Consider the following 10,702-nt stretch of genomic DNA (forward strand, 5'->3'; position numbering starts at 1 on the left):
TGTAGCCAGACCTTGGGGTTTGGGGGGCTTGAGCCCAAAGTGGGGAAGGCATACAACAATTTTGCCCCACCCCCATGCTCTTGGCCCCCTGTGACCCCACATACCTTAGTCCTGCCAACAGAAGCCCTTCTCCACCCAAAGCCAAGCAATTGCTGGTGCTTTCCTGGACCACTGCAGTGCAAAGCCCCCACCCCAGCATGTTTGGTTTTCATAAAACTGAGCATACATGGGAGAGACTTCCCCCCCCCCCCCCCTGCTTACTTAATTTTCATGCATGCATAGAGTGTGGGCCTCCCTCATGCATGCTCAGTTTCACAAAAATCAGGCATGTGGGGGGGGGGGGGGGGCGGTGCATTAGTGACCCAGGCAAAGTGCTGCCAACTGCCAGACGTTGGGGAGAGAAGAGCCTCTGCGGTGGGGCTCGGGAACCTCCGTCAGCCAACTCAGTAGACAGCACCTCAATTTGGGGGGGGGGGGGAGGCTAAACCCACATTTGGAGACCCAGGCCCCCGAGTCCCCCCTCATGGCTACACCATTGCTTGTCACGTACCTGTGACCTGGATTAGCCACTGTTGGAAACAGGATGCTGGAACTGATGGATCTTTCGTCTGTCCTACTATGGCGATGCTTATGTACTTAAGTGCTTATGGTTTATACAATCTATTGTTTAATTTATTGGGCTAATATCTCGAAACTGAAACAAATAAACAAATAGTGTGAAATGTGTAGTAACAAGATAAAAGAATATTAGACAAAGAATGCAACAATTATTATAGTTATAGCGCTGAAGTTTTAAACCTCAAGGATTTTCCAGCAATAATTGATAATAATGAAAAGGAAGTGTATTCTTTATGTTTATCAGAGGAAGAAGACTACCTTGCAAAATTTATGGTAAGAGTGTCAACGTACTTTGTTATGCATATTTTCCTTCTCTTGCCTGCTGTTCTTTCTAGGCATGTTCTATTACTGAAAATCATAAAAACAATACACAACTTGATTGCCTTCCGGAAACTACTAAAGACCAACCTGTTCAAAAAGACCTGTCATATTGATACTTCATAAATGACCTGACTTCAAAACTCTACCAGAACAAGATAATATCGTACTCTTTATACGGTTTACGTTAATTACTTGTCACTAAATGATCTTTCTTACACCTGTTATGTACTGTTTAGACACTTACTTTAATTGATCTTATTACTGTTTGTACCCTACACCTTATAATACCTTGTATTTCTCATTCCGTAAATGGCTATTGCCACTTCGGCTTTATGTAAGCCACATCGAGCCTGCAAAGAGGTGGGAAAATGTGGGATACAAATGCAAAAAATAAATACATATGTGTTGGATTTGGTAACACAGGGGCCCTTTTACTAAGCTGTGCTAAAAGAGACCATGCGCTATGACAAGTGCTAATTTCTAAATTAGCGTGTGAACCCTTATTGACACGTTTTTAGCAGGTGGAAGGGGCTCATGTGTTAGGTTGGTGCATTAGTGACCCAGGCAAAGTGCTGCCAACTGCCAGACGTATAAACTGCCAGATTGTATAAACGTGTGGCAGTGTAGCAGCACTAACTCTGCCTCCGTTGCAGCCCTCTGCCATGGAGGCTATCTCTTCTCCCACACGCCCCGCCCAATTGGCCGCGGCGGAGGCGTTGGGCTACTACTCTCACCCTCCTGTAGTTTCCAACCCCTCCACCTACCGCAGTCTCACTGCTTCTCATCCTTTGAAGCCCATTCCATCCGGCTATTCTACCCGCTACCACTCAGAGTGGCAGTCATTTACCGCCCCCCTGATAAATCCTTCCCTTCCTTCCTTACCGACTTTGATGCTTGGCTCTCTGTCTTTCTTGACCCCTCATCTCCGTCCCTCATTCTCGGAGACTTTAACGTACATGCTGATGACCTATCCGACCCCCATGCTTCTAAGTTCCTCACCCTAACATCCTCCTTCAACCTCCAGCTGTGCTCCACCACCCCTACTCATCGTGACGGCCATTGTCTTGACCTCGTCCTCTCCTCCTCCAGCTCACCCTCCAATTTCCACGTCTCAGCTCTTCCTCTCTCCGACCATCACCTGATCACATTCACACTTCTTCACCCCCCCCTCCACCCCGTCCAACTTTAACCACCACCTCCAGGAACCTCCAGGCTATTGACCCCTCCACCTTATCATCTACTATCTCTAATCTCCTCCCCTCCATCATGTCCTCCGAAACTGTCGACAAAGCGGTCTCCGCCTACAATACCGCTCTCTCCTCTGCTTTGAACACCCTTGCGCCATCCATCTCCCGTCCCACAAAGCGCACCAATCCCCAGCCCTGGCTGACTCCTTGCATCCGTTACCTTCGCTCCTGCACCCGATCCGCTGAGCGCCTCTGGAGGAAATCTCGTACCCTTCCAGACTTCCTCCACTACAAATTCATGCTATCCTCCCTCCACTCCTCCCTATTCCGTGCAAAACAGGACTATTACACCCAATTGACCAATTCTCTCAGCTCCAACCCTCGTCGTCTCTTCACCACCCTTAACTCCCTCCTAAAAGTGCCCCCCGCTCCCACTCCCCCTTCTCTCTCTCCTCAATCACTGGCCGACTATTTCCGTGACAAAGTGCAAAAGATCAACCTTGAGTTCACGACCAAGCCACCACCTCCTCTTCACCCTTTAACCCTCTCCATCAACCAACCTACCCAGGTCTCTTTCTCCTCTTTTCCTGAGATCACCGAGGATGAAACTTCCCGCCTTCTTTCCTCCTCGAAATGCACCACCTGTTCCTCTGATCCCATCCCCACCAACCTACTCAACACCATCTCCCATACTGTCACCCCCGCCATCTGTCGCATCCTCAACCTCTCTTTCTCCACTGCAACTGTCCCTGACACCTTCAAGCACGCCGTTGTCACACCTCTCCTCAAAAAACCTTCACTTGACCCTACCTGCCCCTCCAACTACCGCCCCATCTCTCTTTTACCCTTCCTTTCCAAAATACTTGAGCGCGCTGTTCACAGCCGCTGCCTTGACTTTCTCTCCTCTCATGCCATCCTCGATCCACTTCAATCCGGCTTTCGCCCTCTGCACTCGACAGAAACAGCACTCTCTAAAGTTTGCAACAACCTGCTCCTGGCCAAATCCAGAGGTCACTACTCCATCCTCATCCTCCTCGATCTTTCCGCCGCATTTGACACTGTCAACCATGATTTACTTCTTGCCATGCTGTCCTCTTTTGGGTTCCAAGGCCCTGTCCTCTCCTGGTTCTCCTCTTATCTCTCCCACCGCACCTTCAGGGTACACTCCCATGGATCTTCCTCCACTCCCATCCCACTATCTGTTGGAGTTCCCCAGGGATCTGTCCTTGGACCCCTTCTCTTCTCAATCTACACCTCTTCCCTGGGCTCGCTGATCTCGTCTCATGGTTTTCAGTATCATCTTTATGCTGATGACACCCAGCTATACCTCTCCACACCTGACATCACCGTGGAGACCCAGGCCAAGGTATCGGCCTGTTTATCCGACATTGCGGCATGGATGTCCAACCGCCACCTGAAGCTGAACATGTCCAAGACCGAGCTCCTCGTCTTTCCTCCTAAACCCACTTCTCCTCTTCCTCCACTCTCTATCTCTGTTGATAACACCCTTATCCTCCCTGTCCCATCTGCCCGCAACCTCGGAGTCATTTTCGACTCCTCCCTCTCCTTCTCTGCGCATATCCAACAGACTGCCAAGACCTGTCGCTTCTTCCTCTTCAACATCAGCAAAATTCGCCCTTTCCTCTCTGAGCACACCACCAGAACTCTCGTCCACGCTCTCATTACCTCTCGCCTTGATTACTGCAACTTACTCCTCACCGGCCTCCCACTCAGCCATCTATCCCCCCTTCATTCAGTTCAGAACGCTGCTGCACGTCTTATATTCCGCCAAAACCGATATACTCATATCACCCCTCTCCTCAAATCACTTCACTGGCTTCCGATCAGTTATCGCATACAATTCAAGCTCCTCCTCCTTACCTACAAATGCACTCAGTCTGCGGCTCCTCACTACCTCTCCACCCTCATCTCCCCCTATGTTCCCGCCCGTAACCTCCGCTCACAGGACAAGGCCCTTCTCTCAGTACCCTTCTCCACCACTGCCAACTCCAGACTCCGCCCATTCTGCCTTGCCTCACCCCATGCCTGGAACAATCTTCCTTTACCCATACGCCATGCCCCCTCCCTACCCATCTTCAAATCTCTGCTTAAAACTCACCTCTTCAATGCTGCCTTCGGCGCCTAACCACTCGAGATATATAAAATACCCCAATCTATCCACCCTATCAGACTAACTGTTCACTCGTCCTCTAGATTGTTCACTTGTCTTTAGATTGTTTTCTTGTCTTTTAGATTGTAAGCTCTTTGAGCAGGGACTGTCCTTCTATGTTTAAATTGTACAGCGCTGCGTAACCCTAGTAGCGCTTTAGAAATGCTAGTTAGTAGTAGTAGTAGTAGTACTGGGTACGCCTACTCTCTGCCCCCCACCAAACATCTATTTATTTAGTGCTTAACACTGTTTAATAAAAGGGTAATTTATTTGATATACTACTGCCTTTCTGTGGGTACAGGCAAAGTGGTTTACATATATTATGTGCAGGTACCAGGGGCGTAGCCAGACTTCGACAAGGGGGGGGGGCAGGGCCCTGGGTGTGGGGGCATATTTTGGCCCACCTCCCCCCACCACCCTCCTGCCACTGCTTCTGCACCCCCCCCCCCCCACGGCCGCTGGCGCCTCCCCGCTGCCACCCTCCTGCTGCCGCTTCTGCTCCCCCCTCCACTGCCACTGCTTAGGTACCGCTAAAGCATTTGTCTCATGCTGGTCTCACATTGCGTGGCACCCTGTTCTGTTTTTAGTCGTTGTGTACTCGCATGCTCAATTGCATTAAAACGAGTGTGCACAGTGACTGAAAACAGGACAGAGCACCAGGCAATGTGAGACCAGCGTGGGACAAATGCTTTAGCTGAAACCGGGGGCCCCAGAGCCAATTTGGGGGGCCCAGGCCCCCATGGCCCCCCCGAAGCTACACCACTGGCAGGTAGTTTTCTCTGTCCCTAGTGAGCTCACACTCTAAGGGGTCCTTTTAAGGAGGTGTGGTAAAAAGTGGCCTGCAGTAGTATGGGTGCGTGTTTTGGACGTGCGCTGGGCTATTTCTTTACTGCGTCTGGAAAAAAGGTGGTTTTTTTTAATGGGCCGGGAAATGGACGTGCGGCAAAATTAAAACTAGCATGCACCTATTTATGGCCTGGACCCTTAATGCCACCCATTGACTTAGCTGTAAGGCTTACGTACTACCCACATGGTACTATTGTCCACTCTTTTTACCTATGTTATCTCCATGATACTTTGTACCATTCTTTGTATTATCTCTATGATACTATGTACCATACTTTGTATTATCTCTGTGATACTATGTACCATGCTTTGTAAGCCGCACTGAACCTGCTATTGAGCAGGAAAGAGCGGGGTATAAATAGTAACATAGTACATAGTAGATGACGGCAGAAAAAGACCCGCACGGTCCATCCAGTCTGCCCAACAAGATAAACTCATGTGTATACCTTACCTTGATTTGTACCTGTCTTTTTCAGGGCACAGACCATATAAGTCTGGCCAGCACTAACCCCTCCTCCCAACCACCAGCCCCGCCTTCCACCACCAGCTCTGGCACAGACCGTATAAGTCTGGCCAGCACTATTCCCCGCCTCCCCACCACCAACCCCTCTTCCCCCCACCCGATCCTAACCGTGCAGTGCATGCCAACTTCCAATTACCGCTGGGGCCATTTCATCTTTTTGAATTTCTGACTTTGTACTTAATTCTGGATTAAAAAAAAAACCCCAAAACAACCAACCAAACAAACCTTTTAAACAGTTGAATAAAAGGAGTACTAGGTGCTTCCTCTTTAGCATTCCATGGAACTCAATTACACAGTGTAAGAATTTTTCCAAATGTTATGCAGTTGGCAATTAGCTTTGCGGATAGTTTCCAGGAGGGTGTACAACAGCTCTCCAGTGCCTGAGGGTGCATTTTAAATTTGCACTCCCACCTCCAATGCATTCCACATAAGCCTATGCTTTTATTTTTTTGTTCTTTCTTCAGTACTCTCTCTTAGAGGTACTAGAGGATTATGGCTCCATCCACTCTTTTGGTGTACCACTGGGAATATCTTGGTTTGTAACCTGTCTTGGTATAACATACGTATCAATTTAAACAACAGTACACAACCAACGAAATAGAAGCAAATAGTGACTCACGTCTAATAACTCAACATTCTAACTTGACCGCGTGGCCTAATGGATAAGGCGTCTGACTTCGGATCAGAAGATTGAGGGTTCGAGTCCCTTCGTGGTCGCTTACTTTTAAGTGGTGACAAAAAAAATTTACCTCAAGTAAATACTGTTAGCTCTTTAGAAACGAACTGTCGTTTCACAAATGGGTGAATAGTCCATACCTAAATGCTGTTAACACACAAACGAGCTTTGCTGAAATGTTTCACCACTCGGACCGGATAATTGACTTTATTTTTTACTTTTAGCGTTACCATATTTGCGAGGCAAAAAGGCAGAAAAAATAAAATGCTTGCTTCCTTTGCTAAAGAAATATTTAATCATAGCATATGTGCTTTTAGTTAACGAACACAGAACAAGCAGCGACTGACTTTAAGTACAGCAATAAACAATAATATATTTATGTCAAAAACTTCCAGATTTCAGTTTGACTGAGCCTGAGTCCAAATGTACTTAGCACCCTATTTACTTTTGAATGAAAAACAAGTGAAATAGCATTAGCGGAAGTAATGTAATGCAAGGGTTAAGCAGACTACAAGAAAGGACTATTACACAGCGCCCCAGTGGCCTAATGGATAAGGCACTGGCCTCCTAAGCCAGGGATTGTGGGTTCGAGTCCCATCTGGGGTGTAAATAATTTTTAAACGTTCGTTGTTTTTTAGCAAAACCATATTAATTAAATCAAGCTTCCTCAATCCTCCCGCACACCAACCAAAGTGCTGTAGTTAATATAATTCTAGTTGGATACTTGATTATTTAATATGATTGGAAGAGATTCACTTCCCATGACAATCTAACAGTTTTAACTGTGATCCACGTTGACAAGTCACGTCCTGGGCTTGGAGATTTTCCTTTTTTTTTTTTTTTAAATACATTTCGGAAAAGCTATATTTTTATCTTTGGAATTGCAGAGCTCTGAGCTTCATTGGCTGCCCCTGCACACGTGCCTTCCCATCATCAACGTTACTCTTCCTGGAACAGAACAAATTGTTAGTGCAGTCTGCAAACTTTCTCCAGGCCCCTAGGTTTTATTGGCAGGCTTCTTTTACCTGCCAGCGAAACAATGGTTTTCCGTTTGTGTGGAACTGCAATTTGTAAACATATTTTTTCATGCTGTGCAAAAATTTAAGATCATAAATCCATTATTTAAATGCTCCCCCCCCCCCCCCATTCAAGGCAAAAAGGCTAATAATGACAAAACAGCTACCGTAAAGACAGTGAAGCAGCGCAACAGTGAATTAAAAACTACATTCTGGCGGTCCGCAAATCGAAAAGCGAACTCGACCTCCCGCTCTTAGAGGTTTGCAACCCAATATACTTAAAAAAAATCTTATTTCTACTGTAGAGTTTAATCATTTATTTATAATTTTTAATTTTACAAGGGTCACTTGCAAACAGTAATACAGAGATGACTGTACATAGTAACATAGTAGATGACGGCAGAAAAAGACCTGCACGGTCCATCCAGTCTGCCCAACAAGATAAACTCATATGTGCTTCTTTTTGTGTATACCTGACTTTGATTTGTTTCTGCTATTTTCAGCACTAGCCCCGCCTCCCAACACCGGCTCCGCCACCCAATCTCGGCTACGCTTCTAAGGATCCATTCCTTCTGAACAGGATTCCTTTATGTTTATCCCACCACCTCCCACAGGAGAGCATTCCAAGTATCCACCACTCTCTCCATGAAAAAAATACTTCCTGACATTTTTCTTGAGTCTGCCCCCCTTCAATCTCATTTCATGTCCTCTAGTTCTACTGCCTTTCCATCTCCGGAAAAGGTTCATTTGCAGATTAATACCTTTCAAATATTTGAACGTCTTTATCATATCAACCCTGTTTGTCCTTTCCTCCAGGGTATACATGTTCAGGTCAGCAAGTCTCTCCTCATACGTCTTGTAACGCAAATCCCATACCATTCTCGTAGCTTTTCTTTGCACCGCTTCAATTCTTTTTACATCCTTAGCAAGACACGGCCTCCAAAACTGAACACAATACTCTAGGTGGGGCTTCACCAACGACTTATACAGGGGCATTAAAACCTCTTTTCTTCTGATGGTCACACCTCTCTCTCTATACAGCCTAGCAACCTTCTAGCTATGTCAACCGCCTTGTCACACTGTTTCGTCACCTTCAGATCCTCAGATACTATCACCTCGATCCCTCTCCCTGTCCGTACATATCAGACTCTCAACGCCTAACACATACATCTCCCGTGGATTTCTACTCCCTAAGTGCATCACTTTGCATTTCTTTGCATTGAATTTTAATTGCCAAACCTTAGACCATTCTTCTAGCTTCCACAGATCCTTTTTCATGTTTTCAACTCCCTCCCGGCCGTCCACTCTGTTACAAATCTTAGTATCATCTGCAAAAAGGCAAACTTTACCTTCTAACCCTTCGGCAATGTCACTCACAAATATATTGAACAGAATTGGCCCCTGCACTGATCCCTGAGGTACTCCACTACTCACCTTTCCTTCATCCGAGTGAATTCCATTAACCACTACCCTCTGGCGTCTGTCCATCAACCAATTCCTAATCCAGTTCACCACGACGGGCCCTATTTTCAGCCTGTCAAGTTTATTCAAGAGCCTCCTGTGGGGAACCGTGTCAAAAGCTTTGCTGAAATCTAAGTAGATTACGTCTATAGCACGTCCATGATTCAATTCTCCTATCACCCAGTCAAAGAATTCAATGAGATTCGTTTGGCACGATCTCAACTAGATAAATGGATTATATACAATCTTTCTCTTTCTTAGAGCACAAAATAAATAGGGAGAGTGAAACAAGACAAGGAGATCAATTAAACAACAGTAAACAAAGAAAACGTGGTATTAACCTGATTATCCCCAGTTATTATTTATCTGAATCATTATTCCACATTGATCGTCTGGTTGGCTTCTTCAAACCCAAAACGGTGTATAGTCAATTAATTTCGTTGGAAACATACTAGTGGAAATAATACACCTGATTTCATTTTTTTCTCTTTTAAAACCAGAAATTATTTAACAATACAAACACTTGAATCTGTAATCCAATTCCCACTGATTAAGGTAATCCCAGTTTCACAGGCTTCACTCCTTTTGAATTAATATACTAAGGGAATCATTTCAGAGGAAAAAACTTTAGGAGTCATACCCGGAACTCTGGGAAAACAACAATCTCGATATTAATCGTCTGTAATAATATTCATTTTGTTCAAAATTTTCTGGTCTTTTATCATTTTCAAAATTTTAACCATTTCCTACTCCTGTAAAACTTCATTTGCTGTATTCTACTGTAGAGTTTAATTAAACTGGAATTCTGGCTTGGTCTATATTGCAGCTGTATAGAGATAACATTAGAAGGCGAAAACAGTTTAAAGAAAAGTAGGGCTTTTTTTTTTCCAGGTGGATGCTTCAATTTTATGCTCATGAAAGCTGTCTGTGTAACTTCCATAGCTGGTGGCTTCTCTGGTTTAGAAGGGACTAGGGGTACTGTGAAGCAGACATCACAAACACCTGAGGGAAGCTCAAAGCCACCTGCTTGTGATATTCTGGACCCTGAAGGGAAGTGTGGGGATCCTTGGTTTCTACCAGGAACGCCTGGATTATAGGAGGAAGGTGAGGGATTAAAAACAAGCCTAAGCACCACTTGTTCTGGATGAGTCAGGATTTCTGGCAAAGCTGGAATTTAAAAAGAACTGGAGAGTGAACATACTGGAGGACCTTTGAATGATAATTAACCAAAATAAATACAGAAAGACTTTGAGCCGTCTCCTCCAAAGTGTGCATACTGTAGTTGGTCTAAATATCTTTTGATTTCCAACCAGGGATATTTTATTTCTTATATGGTGCTCAGTGTGCTTACAAATGTTAAATGAAATAAATGTTATATATGATAAATCTGATTGAGAGCATTACAGTTGAGACAAACTGCAGCTCATCCATTCATTTCTTTTAATCCCATTATCCCATTTCCCCCAGCTGTATCGTTAGATGTAATCAGAATGGTACTAATTCAGTTTTCTGCCAATAGCATCATTAGTATTTGGCTACACACAGGATTTGCAAATGATGAGACAGAGTGAAATTTATTGGCAGCAAACTCCAATAAAAAAGAAAGTCTAGTCCCCAAGAAAAAAGTTGGGTACAATTTTTTTTTTACATTTTCTATACATCTTTCACCCTAGACAGAATGCCAGTCAGAAGGCTGTAGGAAAGATTTATTTAAGAATTAACTCCCCCCCCCTACTCCTTGGCACCGTTTTAGCTGGCAGGGGGAGAATTATATACGCTGCCTCCAGTGAATTTCCCTCTTACTCAACAACCAAAAAATGTTAATTTTTGCAGAGTTCTTGGGTAGATTTGCTATGCTTCACATGTTAGAATTTGTAGGCTGCA

The 10,702-nt window shown here is 45.0% G+C and overlaps 2 non-coding genes across 2 annotated transcripts; both read left to right on the forward strand.

Annotated features, from left to right (window-relative positions):
• Window positions 1-6,309: 6,309 nt before the first annotated feature.
• On the forward strand, window positions 6,310-6,382 carry TRNAR-UCG. The gene has a single exon. It is a non-coding gene; the product is annotated as a tRNA-Arg (tRNA).
• A 492-nt stretch (window positions 6,383-6,874) lies between these two features.
• Window positions 6,875-6,947, forward strand: TRNAR-CCU. Its single transcript has one exon. It is a non-coding gene; the product is annotated as a tRNA-Arg (tRNA).
• Window positions 6,948-10,702: the final 3,755 nt, after the last annotated feature.

This window comes from Microcaecilia unicolor, chromosome 6, assembly GCF_901765095.1.
Source record: "Microcaecilia unicolor chromosome 6, aMicUni1.1, whole genome shotgun sequence".
In the NCBI taxonomy this organism is placed as follows: Eukaryota; Metazoa; Chordata; class Amphibia; order Gymnophiona; family Siphonopidae; genus Microcaecilia; species Microcaecilia unicolor.